The sequence below is a fragment of the Myotis brandtii genome, unplaced genomic scaffold, assembly GCF_000412655.1.
Source record: "Myotis brandtii unplaced genomic scaffold, ASM41265v1 scaffold107, whole genome shotgun sequence".
Taxonomy (NCBI): domain Eukaryota; kingdom Metazoa; phylum Chordata; class Mammalia; order Chiroptera; family Vespertilionidae; genus Myotis; species Myotis brandtii.
In genome coordinates this window covers 1,066,678-1,079,210 of record NW_005353629.1, presented here as the reverse complement: position 1 = coordinate 1,079,210, position 12,533 = coordinate 1,066,678, and the positions used below count along the sequence as shown (strand labels likewise).

Sequence of the window (12,533 nt, the reverse complement as noted above, 5' to 3'; positions counted from 1 at the left end):
TTCCTTTAAAAATATAAGCGTTAGGGCACTTACTATGTTTTAGATGGATATGATGTAGAGAATGAAAATGTCCCACTAAGGTGGAAGCAGGATGAGACCACATCACAGAAGCACAAGAACAATAATGAAATTCCAAGAGCATCCTTGAAAGTCAACATGCACTTTCCCATGAGCAGATGAAATGCTACTGGTTTGGTAGCAAACACAAATAGGGAAACATAAGCAATAGGACAAAATTCTGCTTGCAGAGCCAGCTATTAAGCTCAATAATTTGATAAACCATAAAATAGGTGTGTGTTTTAAAAAAAGATAACATTTAGCCATCAATTCTTTTCTATTTTGCCTTCACATATCTAGCCAATATTAGAAAATGGCTTAGTATTTATATAAATTGACTATGAAGCAGGAGGTAGTATACTTTCCCTATCATCAGCACTAATAAACCTCTAAAGTGTATAGGAGAGAAGTTAGAGAGGAGAGATTGAATTAAATAATCTCTAGGCTATGTTCAAACATTAGCATATGTGAAGGCTGGAGCCCCACAAGAGAAACAGAAGTAGCTGCTATTTATCTATCTAAGCTCAGAACCATGATCAAGCTTTGCCTTGAAGAGGGTTTAAATTGAAATCCTGCCCTAACGGGTTTGGCTCAGTGGATAGAGCATCAGCCTGTGGACTGAAGGGTCCCCTGTTCGATTCCGGTCAAGGACACATGCCTAGGTTGTGGGTTCGATCCCCAATAGCGGGCATGCAGGATGTTTCTATCTCTCTCTCCCTCTCCCTTCCTCTCTGAAATAAAAATATATTTAAAAAAAACAAATTGAAATCCTTGGGGGGTTCTATTTTTGGGACCATCCCACCAACTCTCTCAAGGAGTAGATATAAATGAGTGCCCGAGCTTCAAGTGGCAACTTCTCAGTTACTGCAGACTCTGCATCTGCTCATGATGATAATCTCCAGATTTGAATTCGAGGGACTATTGAAATTAGGAGTTATAAATGGAGAACTCTGAAGGAATCACCTAAATGATCAGGTACCTAGTTCTTCTGCTTGTTGTTTCTTTCCTTTGAAACTCATCCTATGAATAGCAACTCGGGTAGATTGACAATTTTATATTTCAAGAGAAATCAACCAATCACAGTACAAACACAAAGGGTGGAAATATCTCCATCTGTTACAGCAAATGAAGAACATAAGTTTCCCCTTGCGAAAAACAATAACACATAGGGATTTAGACCTGTTTCATTAATTCTCTCAGGCAAATTAAATGATTCTAATTCAACATTAACTGAAATAAAACAAAAATAATTTTCTTTAGCTGGCTAAACAATGGTCAACTTTCTGTCCAATGTCTCTTAGTATAATACACTACTGTAAGTTGTCTCTGAGCCTGCTTGGAAGTAGGTATGGAAACAAAACCATCATTAGAGCCACTGACTTCTCCCAGATCCCTTAGTTCCCTCTGAGGCTCTGAATGGCCTATTGTTTCTAGACATAAATCCACTGAAGAATCCCATGTTGGATTCTCCCATTCTCTACTGTTCTGCAGTGACTCCCACACTTACACCTGCTTGATGGCCCAGAACATAGTACTAGAAACACTGAAGCTTCTATATATTCTCTACCATCTTCTCATATTCCCAAAACTTCTATAGATTCCCTGCCAACTTTTCATATTCCCCTTTAGATGCAGACACCAAAAAGAATTGTATGTACATGAGTCATGATAAACTGGGTGGCACATAGAAAGAGGGTATCAGTCACGTATCTTTTAAGCCTTTTATTTGAGACACGTTGTATTCTCCAGTGTTTCTATAATTCAAATCTTAAGCAGTATTGCTCATTAAATCTCCACAAGATCCAAACCATCTCCATAGCTGTTTGTGGTATCTTTCTAGCGACAGAAATATACACAGTTAGCCAAGGAATACCCCCCACTCACCCACCCAGTGGAAATTCCTACAGTCCTTCTTTATTTTAAAATAAGTCAAGGCATTTATAGAAAAATAAAAGCAAAGGCCTCAGTGCAATTACAGCCAATAAGAAGGCCTTCGGTAGGCTGGCCAGGAGAGGACCACGTCACACCACCCTGTGTCTTGGAAACAATCTCAAGCAGCAGCACCATTTGTACTTCCCACATACAGAGAAACAACTGGAAAATGCCGCTGCACCCCGAAGCCCGAAGCTCACTGGCACCACTGATGGAGGACAGATCTCAATTTCATGCTGTTCTGACCTAGATATAAAAGAAAAGGTTTCTATGGTAGAGACAAGTGTCACATTCAAACCTCTGGGTAAAAAGTCATGAAAATGAAAAATGAGGAAAGCTCAGTTGGATATAAAACAGTTACGAAATTTTTTAATGATTAATTTACTCAAGCATAGCTTTCCATAACTCTTGGTTTAAAGACCTATCTAGGATATAATGGAATGGTGGGTTGCTAAACCATCCAGTGAATGTTGCATGTCTGTTAGCATTCTAGATAATCTAGAGAACCACCTAGAGATATATTTAAAATGTGGCCTGGCTGGCATGGCTCAGTGGTTGAGCATCGACCTATGAACCAGAAGGTCAGGGTTCAATTCCCGGTCAAGGCACATGCCCAGGTTGCAGGCTCGATCCCCAGTGTGGGGTGTGCAGGAGGCAACCAATCAATGATTATCTCTCACCATTGATGTTTCTCTCTCTCCCTCTCTCTTCCTCTCTGAAATCAATTCAAAAACAAAACATGATACCACGCACAAGCTCTATCTGGTCAGCAGAGATATTTTTGAATTAGGCAGATATCCCGAAATATACAAGATTCGGCTTGGGCAGATAGTATATTCAAATACTACCTTTTTGCAACAATTCATTGTTTCCCATTGCTTATATATAATTTCCTTCTCATAAATATCTCAACATATAATTCATTTCCCTTTATTTTAAGATACTATGCCAGCCCTCTAATTGCCTTGACTCTTTCCTATTCTCCCAAAAATGTTAAGCTGAGGTTCTCAAGACACTAAGTGCTGTTTGGAAGACATTCCATCACTAGAAATAGAGCCCGCCTTGTTCTGAATTGCATGACGGGGTAGTGAAGACAGGGTAGAGTCTCCCTTTGAAACGCCCCAACCCATCCATATTAATGATTGCAGACCATTTGACTACATCTCTTTTCATGCTGATTGAGGTTGCTGCGAGCCTGTAATATTTTTTTCATGAGGAAACTATACCCTATTCTCAACCCACACGAACAAAGAGGAAGTGAGAAGGGAAAATGGTTTTCAGAAATACCCAGATGCTGCTCTGGTCTTTTTCCCTGAAAATCTCAGGTTTCTGACTTCAGTCTCTTCTTAATAAATATTCATGTGGGCTTAACAAGTGTTCCCATGGATGTACTTTTCTACCAGTGGCCATGCCACAGGAGTGAGCAAACTCTGTACTGTGGTTATCTTAAAGCAATTTAATGTTATATCATATGGGTTCGACTGTGGATTCAGGGAAAAGGTGCTAAAACAAACATACTAGTGAAGGCAGCCTTTCTTTGTCTTAACCTTATTTTTTCAGAACAACTTTAAAATGAAAGAATGCGGTGTAAGGAGAAGACTTCTTGAGGAGGGAAGAGGAATCGCCTGAATGAAGAGGTGAGCGCTTCGCTCTCCTATCTTTCTCCCCGCCCCACACTTCAGGCCGGGAGCCCTTCACAGGGCCCTGCGCTCAGACGCATTCCTTGAAGTTGGTTTGGTAGTGGACATGTGTGTGTGTTGTCAGTGTGTGTAATTTTGCTTTTACAATGTTGGCAGTAAGAGGCAGCCTACTAATTTTATTCAGCATGATGATAGGCCCTAGCATTTTAATTATTTTTCATGTTGTGAGTAATTTATTATTCATTGGGTATCTTCCCCGTAAATCTTGTCTTCACACTGTAAGATTTTTTCCTTTGGTGTCCAACAAAGGGTTTCATTGCAATAAGAATCAAGGTGTGTCCATGTGCTTACCCAGAGCCCAAACAATGCCAGCCTTCCAGACCAGCCGCGGAGTTTGGGGTGGAGAGACAGAGTCGTTCTAGAACATCTCCACTCCTCTGCCCGGGAGAGCAGCGGTAGCACCCATGCCTTCCTAAAGGGCATCTCCAGGCACGTCTTGCTGCGGGCTGAATCCAGCAGCCCGAGGACTAGGACTAAACTCGTATCTCGCTGGGGTTTGTGTGCAGAGCAACCCGAAGGCATGGATTGGCTCCTCTTCAGGAACATTCGCCTCTGGATCATTTTCCTGGTAAGTGGAACGTGAGGCCCGGGAAGGAAAGGCAGCCTGACGCCTTGTCTTCTCCGTCCCCTGGACGTTCTACATGGGATTTCATCCATTTGGAAACCCTACCTGCAAAGACAGTTCCCGCCTCTGGTGATTTCAGGTCTCGCCAAGCTTGAGGGGCTAAATGCTATAGAGAAGCAGGGCGAGAATCTGGCTGAATTCGCCTTAAACAGAGGCAGAGACATCCTCTAACTCAGATTAAAGGCTAGAACAAATCTAAAATTTACAATCAGGAATCAAGTAATGTACCTATTTTATGAAGTATATTTTATTAAGCATAGTTCTTACACTTCAATCAGACAGATGACTGTCAAAATCCCTGGTGCAAATGGGTTCTAAATTTGAAGGGAAGCAAAGTGAATCCAGCCCATCTCTTTTAAACAGTTATTTCCCTGTGTGTTTCCTTCAAGGTGGAAGAATGGTAGCTAGGTCAAAATTACATTGCAACTAATTATGAAATATTTAAGTCATATGAAATTTTTTTCTGATCAGAAATGGGGAAAAAAGGAGAAAACCAAGCCCTCAAGGAACCCCTTCTGGATTATTAAAGCATTTCTGTAGTCCAGGAAGGAAACAGTTAGATCATCTATTTCTTTAGAGTAAATGTGACATTTTTGTATCTTACTTCCCTCCAACCTCTGGGTGCCAAGGCATGGGGTGTTTTCTCCTCAGGCATCATGCTTACGGGTGACCTCCCCTTAAAAGAAGTAAGGCAGCTCCTAGTGCCAGCTCTTAGAGGAACAAAGATAAGGTTGGCCGATTCCCAAACTATTGCCAATTCAATTAGGAAATTCTATTTAAAGGACCAATTAAACTAGGTTAGATTAGATTCCAGTCTATTGATGGGCAAATGACAGAACAATTCAATCTGACTTGTCCATCTCCAAGTTCACTTCTTGCATATACCAAGGAAGAAATTCCTGTGGTTTTCACCCCATCCATAAATTTATCAATTTTTGGCACAAATTAACATGATACAAGAAATGTGTTTCCTTTTTCCTTCTTTGCATTTTTAAGGTAAACCATGTATTTATCTCTTGTCTATTACTTAATAAATAGCTATTTATTAACCACTGATTTTGTGTTGGATACTGTGGTAGGTGCTGGAGACAAAAGGGTGAATGAAACATATTCCTTATTTAAAATAACAGTTAAGAAAAATAAGTGGAAAGATAAGAGAAGTGAATTATTAGAAAATTGCACATATTTTTTTCAAAGTATATAAAGGCAAATAACGTATAGTGGGCTGCACCTCAGTGTCCCAGGAATGTTGGCGGTGGTGCTACGACATGAGTTTGTAAAATGATCCCCGCCCTACTTTTAGGAAGGCATTATACAGGACACCTCTGAGCATCAGTTCTAAAAGGCAGAGGAGAGCTGAAGCCAGACAGATGTGGGAATACACCGTGTCCAGTTGGTCCAGCAGGTACCATTCTGCTGGAGTCCATGTCTATGAACTTCAAAAGCAGTGCACAGCCCAACTTGGAAGGAACAGTGGTAGAACATTCCATTCTCTGAACTTGGAAGACATATTATTAAACAAAACCATTATGCAAAATAATGATAAACTGAAACAGTACAGATAGAAGTGCACTGCCCTGTTATGAGGATCATCCTTTCCTTGCATTGCTAAAAGAAGCAGAAAGAATCTGATTCCATCTTTCATAGAAATGAAGAATTATTAGCATAGACCTCTTACAGCACTTCTACGGGGTACCTCCATCTTTGACTCGGATAAACCTTTTGTTTCCTGTAAGGAAAACTAATTGTATGCATCAAGATTTTTGAGGCAACTTCCGGGCACTAAATTTTGCCTCCTAGTCCTTTCTGCCCAGGTATATCCTATGACAATATTACTTAACTGAAGAGTTAATTTTCTTTTCCTTGATCTTGAAAGAGTATTATATTTCAGATTCTTAGAATCTCTTTTTGGTAGTATGGACTTATTTTCCTTCACATTTTTAGTGTTTTGATACTTCATTTCTCTCCACAGATATTAAAGTATTTGTGTTTCATATCTCATGGTAATTGTAATAGACTTAAGCTCTTTTTGTATTTCTAATAGATCTCTTAAGATATCAACTCATAACTTTTGCAATTAGGACGTAGAGATTTTTAGCATGTGTCAAGATTGGGACAAGTGCAAGAATGTGTAAGGGGAATCAATACACTGTCATGGGTGCTGTAGAAAAGGGGCATTTCTGCTTGTCTTTCATTTCCTGAACTTCAACTCTGCCCCTTTTTCATTAACTAAATCAAAGGCTCTCTGGGGCATCATTGCAGCTTAGCCAGGGAGGGTGTGGCAGCCTCTCAGAGACGGACGGGTCTGTGTCATCTGTGTCTGAACCACAGAGAGCACTTTAAACAAGCTTTTGACTGACTTCACCTATAAAAGCTACCCCAACTCTAAGCTACAACAGGCATCTCATTCTCTCATTGAGCCCTTCAGCACCTTCTTCCTAAGGCGCTCTTCATGTCCCTCAGCTGTAACACACTGGGGTGGTGAGGTGCAGTCAACACTACACCCAGACGCAGAAGCCCAGAGTGAAGCCACGGATTCTCCTCAAGGGGTTGCATAACCTTGGCTAAGGCACCAGCTCCTCGGGGCCTCCCTGTGCCCCGGGGGAGAATGTGTGGTCAGACATCCTGTCGCTAAGTTTCTTCCCAGACGGAAACTCTGAGACTCTACAATGGTCTCCATTGAATAGCTGTGTAGATAGAAGTTCAGGTCTGACTCGCAAACATTATTTTCATAACTTTGGTTGGAGAACTTAAAGATTTAGGCAATGCTATGGAGTGTGTAAGTTTACTAGGGAGGAATCACTTAAGGCAGAACAGTTATTAGCTATGAGAGGCTTGTATTTTATTGCGTGGATAAGGTCATACAAACAGCCAGGTAGCTTTTATCAGATAAGATGTTTTGTGCACAAATGGTGATCATTCATGCTATGCATAAGATGTTAAGCTTTCAATTAAATGTTCTGATTCTTGGAAAGTAAAGAAGGTAAGTGACTACATATATACTAGTAGATGTTATCTACTATAAGCTGACAACAGGCATCAAAATTGATCAACATATTTAGAACTAACCTAGCCACTTATCAGGTTAATTCTCAGATAAAAAACTGTGATTCTGACAGGTGAAACAGAAATTTGTATTTATTTATTTTACTTTCAGTCAAATTTCTAGAAGTGGAGGCTGATGACAAACAATCTTATCTGATATGGTTTTTTTGGTTGTACGAAACAGAATGCATTAGATAGCACGAAATGACCGGTTCCAAGACTGCTGGTTATAGACATTACTGATGACCTCATCGCACCAAAGGTTATATAGAAGCAAATCTCACCTCTGGTGTTTCTTTGTTGGTGTGACTAAAGAATTACAACATATATTTGAACCAAGTGGACAGACTTACAGTGTGGCCTTCAGGTCTCTGCAGAGTGCATGATGGACTAAAAGAAGCTCTGTATGCCAAGAGATACTCAGTGTTATTATCGTCTCAGGCCCTAGAACTTCAATGCAGTGCTGCCAATAACATTTGTTTCTGGAACTGTAGCATGAAGATGCTGCTCTGAGACTCCAGATGCGTCCTTCCTTTCCTCTTTTTAGGGGGTTGCTTTCTGAGAGGACTTCTTGCTGATAAGTAGATAGTCCCCGACTCCTTTCTAGTCCCGAGTCTCTAGGGAGGAGCTCCTTACAAAGCAGTGAGCCTGGGCTGCAGCTGTGTTCCCCTCCCTTCCCCAGGCGGGACCGAGGTGGGATCCCTCACTCAGGAGAGCAGCTATGACAGGGAGTGTGAAGGGAGTGGCTGGCGAAACTTCCCAGGATCCCCGGCCTGGGAAACGTCTGCCCTCCCTTCCACACCGAAAATTACACACTTACCAACTAAAATGCCACTCCTGGCTCTACCTTCCATTATAAACAAAAGTGGTATAATTAGGCCTGAACTTGGCATGTCTGCCAGAGCCCCATGAGGATGGTGATTGCTTTACTCAATTATTTTTACAAGTATTATTCAGGGGAGAACTGCTTATTAATAAGGTACTGGGTGTGCAAAGAACGGTGAAAACTGACTTCAAAAAGGTGGCACAGAGATGGAAATAGGCCTGTTCAGTAGCTGCTACGTGAGATACACTCAGGAGGTAAGAGAATAGTATGTCTCCTAATACTGCAATATGCACATGTAATGACTTAGATTCTACATATCTCATATAAAATCATCATCTCTCTCTAGGACAGCGGTTCTCAACCTGTGGGTCGCGACCCCTTTGGCGGTCGAACGACCCCTTTCACAGGGGTCACCTAAGACCATCCTGCATATCAGATATTTACATTATGATTCATAACAGTAGCAACATTACAGTTATGAAGTAGCAACAAAAATAATTTTATGGTTGGGTCACAACATGAGGAACCCTATTTAAAGGGCCAGAAAGTTGAGAACCACTGCTCTAGGAGGAGGTATTAAAAAAGATAGGCCCAGAAAATCTTCAGCAATTTGCCAAAAGTTGGATGGCTATAGCATATTGGCTATTATTCTCCCTAGAATGTATATACACCTTAACAGATCACAAATTATCTTGCACACAGAGGACAGTGCCCGTCACATAACATTTTATCAATGAAATCTTTTGAATGAATGAGTGAATGAATGGATTCTGTTTCCAATTTACCTTTCTTGCCAAGGCACTTCACCACATTTCCCACCTACATGCTTATAGCAACTCAGTGTGGGTAGTGAACTTCCAAGTGAGCTTGAGGGCTTGAAATTGAGACGCCAAAAGAGTTGGTTCTCCTCCCTCCCTGCAAGCGGTGGAAGCACCTCTGGATCCGGCCTCCCACCGCATTCCCATCTCACCACCCGCACTCGCAAGGCGTTTTATAGCTAGCAAGGTTGTTTCACGTGTGTAACACTCCTGAAGGTATTTAGAAGCAGCCCCGTGTTACAAACAAAGACATTTTCAAAGCCTGGCTGATGCAGACAGCCCAGGGCCGCACGTCCAGAGCTCTCCATGGTCCCAGAGGTGACTACTTTGGGCCAACGCTGCGCCCTGCACGCGCTTCTTCTGCAACGTCTATGACATCCCATATCTTTTCTTGTTTATCTGCTGTCCTCCCTCTTTTAACGTGTGATTCCTTTCTGGGCAGGTACTCCGTCCTAGTCTTCATCATATTCTCGGAGATGAGCACAGCTACATACATGTTAGCTTTGTGGGCATTTTTCTTTGCCAGGAAAAGTCCTATTGCAGTTACTTTAGTTCATGCAATTCATTGTAAGGACATCCACAGGGAAAGGAAGACAGGGAACCCTCTCCCAGCGAGGCCACAGAGGCTGTGACCACTCCGGGTACCAGCATCTCTCGGGGCTGATCTGCTCCCTCCCTGCAGTGCCTCTGCCTCTTTCCCTCTCCACGTGACGGGGTCAGTCCTTGCCGTGCACTGTGTTGTAGCCGGGCTCTCAGACCAAGCCCCATCCTCGGATGGTACGGACCGGCAGAAGCTCTAAAAGGTGCCTTTGAAAGGCAAGGGATGCCTGCATTTACCCAGGAACCCGTCGCTATTCTGCAGTTTCATGGAGGTTCGTGCAGCTAATGCGGTGCAACTTCGGAAGATGATGTCACCAAGTTTCTTCTGCACACCCGTTCCCAGCGGTTCCCGGGGAGTGGAGCCTCCTGACAGGGCTCCTGGTTTCACGGCCGAGAATAAAACCAGCCCAGTTTCTTCAGTGAGACCTGCCAGAAAGGGAGGCGGTGTGGAGGGCTGGGCTGCTGGCACCCTCATCGGTAGGGCCAGCTAAGCAGAATGCAGAAATGCCAGAATGTATGTAGCGCACAGGCTCCCTCAGGCACCACGTCTGTCTGCGAGGCAAACCCTGGCAGAGCACTGCAATCAGCCCCCCTTCTCGCCCCCGCCCCCCACCACCTCCCTGAGAAACACCAGGAACAGCAATGGAGGGGAAAGAGCTTAGACTGGGAATCTCAGGGCTGGCTGGATGTTGCTATCCTTCTGTTCACAGGGGTTCTGTAGAGAGGACAGGAGGAAGGTCAAATGAACTCAAAGCAATTCCTTTATTCTTTCAAACTGAGCACTAATCTGTTTGATGTGGTTAATTTCTTTCTTTTTTCTTTTTTTTTCCCTTTAAGGCAGAAGCATTTAATTATTATTTTTATTAAAGTCTAGTTGGCATACAATATTATATTCGTTTCATTGTGCAACGTAGTGATTTAGCGTTTATGTAATTGATGATGTGCTCACCACACTGAGTCTAGTAACCGCCTGTCACCGGGCAGCTATCACACTATCATTGATGATATTCCCCTGCACCCTTCTCACCCATCCCTCCATTCACCGTCCCCTCCCCCCCGCCTCCCTCTAGAAGTGCTGGGCCAGTCCCAAGCTTTCACAGTGACTGACTGGTACTCTTCTATGTTAGGATGTGCTGTGAGTACACCCTCTGATGCACGGAGGAAAACTCTTCTGTCTCTTCTTTCCTCTTTATAGACCTAGTACTTTCACATGTTTACTCTCCTTAGATCAGAACCTGAATCAGAGAGCGGGTAAGGGACTGATCCAAGGCCCCATCTGCCAAACAGAGTCAAGACTCATACTCAGTTGTTCTGCTCCCAAGTCTAAAGTAGTCGTGTCTATAGCTCGTTGCTTTTAATAAAGCTAATCCATAATTTAGGACTGTATATCCACTTTAAGATATAAATTATCTGACTTAGAAACATACACCAATTTAAAAGAACTATGACAATAGTCTTCAAACTGGAGCACAGATAGCCCTGACACACATAAGCACTTCAAAGGTACACGTGTACAGTAGTTTTAAAGGAATCACTTACTAGATACGCCGCTTCCACATGTATATTCTTTGCGTAAGTCATTCTGTTGAAGGATCGAGCTGGTTCTCCTCTCCCAAATATGTCTGTCTGTCTATCCATCTATATCCCCCTCCCTCCCTTCCACTCTCTCTGAAAAGCAATGGAAAAACATGTCCTCAGGAGAAGATAACAAAAATATTTTTTAAAGGTATGATGTCTACATGTACTCCTTGACATGAAACTTTACCATGATAATAACTGAGTGGAAGAGATTACTAAATTGTGCTGATAATATCATTTATTTGGGGTTAAAAAATTATAATTTGTCGCCCTGACCAGTTTGGCTCAGTGGATAGAGCGTCAGTCTGCGGACTGAAAGGTCCCAGGTTCGATTCCGGTCAAGGGCATGTACCTTGGTTGCGGGCACATGCCCAGTAGGAGGTGTGCAAGAGGCAGCTGATCGATGTTTCTCTCTCATCGATGTTTCTAACTCTCTATCCCTCTCCCTTCCTCTCTGTGAAAAATCAATAAAATATATTTTTTAAAAACTGATGAAAGAATGAATGAATACAAAAAAATTATAATTTGTCTAAGTATGTGTTTTTGAAAAGGACAAATTCTAAATTTCTCCAAATATTAACAATGATGATCTCCAAGTGGTCAGATTCTATGTGATTTTTACTTTTCCTTATACTTTCCAGAATCATCTACTTTTCTAACCAAAAGAATATCTAAACCCCAAAGGCAATATTTATTATGAAATAAAATACCCTATGCCACCAAATAAGACCACCTCCTATTACATATTGAATTTCTTTTCCTGGTGTAGCTATTTTACTAATGTCTAATAAATTTACACATGAGGGAGAAAAAGAGTGAAGTGGAAACACTGGGCCCTAATGCCACATTTCTCATCGCTGATTTTCCCCCTTCTTCTGGGCTCAGCTGTCCTTCCAAATCCCCACCCATACCCTTCACTCTCTCTTATACCCCCACACCACATCTGTGAAATCTGCTTTGCACCCAATCCACCTGGTCCAGGGTCTCCCTCATCTCAGTCCACTGGAGTTGCCTGGTTTTACTCTGCTCCCTGGCTTTCTAGAGCTCGCAGTAGTAGCTCATCACCTCCCCAGTCCCCACTCTACCTTGACAGCAACCTCCAACCCGGGACAGCCCTCACATTCCTCTCCTCGCACAGCAGGTCCCCGAGCTCCACTAGAAAAGGAGCAGGACAGACTTCCCAAGCCAACTGGTCCTCAAACCGGCCGTCCGCTACGGGATAATAGATTATTTTCTCTATTTCTAATTTTCTGTGCCCAAGTGTTCCCTCACTCAGGAATGCTGGGTGAGCCTGCTGCTCCTCTCTGATTCGTGGCATTTTGTTGGTTTCCTGTCACTTCTCTTTTGAGAGT

At 42.6% G+C, this 12,533-nt stretch overlaps 1 protein-coding gene across 1 annotated transcript in view; it reads right to left on the bottom strand.

Annotated features, from left to right (window-relative positions):
• The window catches only part of DSC1 (desmocollin 1), a 294,686-nt gene that overhangs the window by 173,216 nt on the left and 108,937 nt on the right, over positions 1-12,533 (bottom strand). The gene's annotated exons all lie outside the window — the stretch shown is intronic.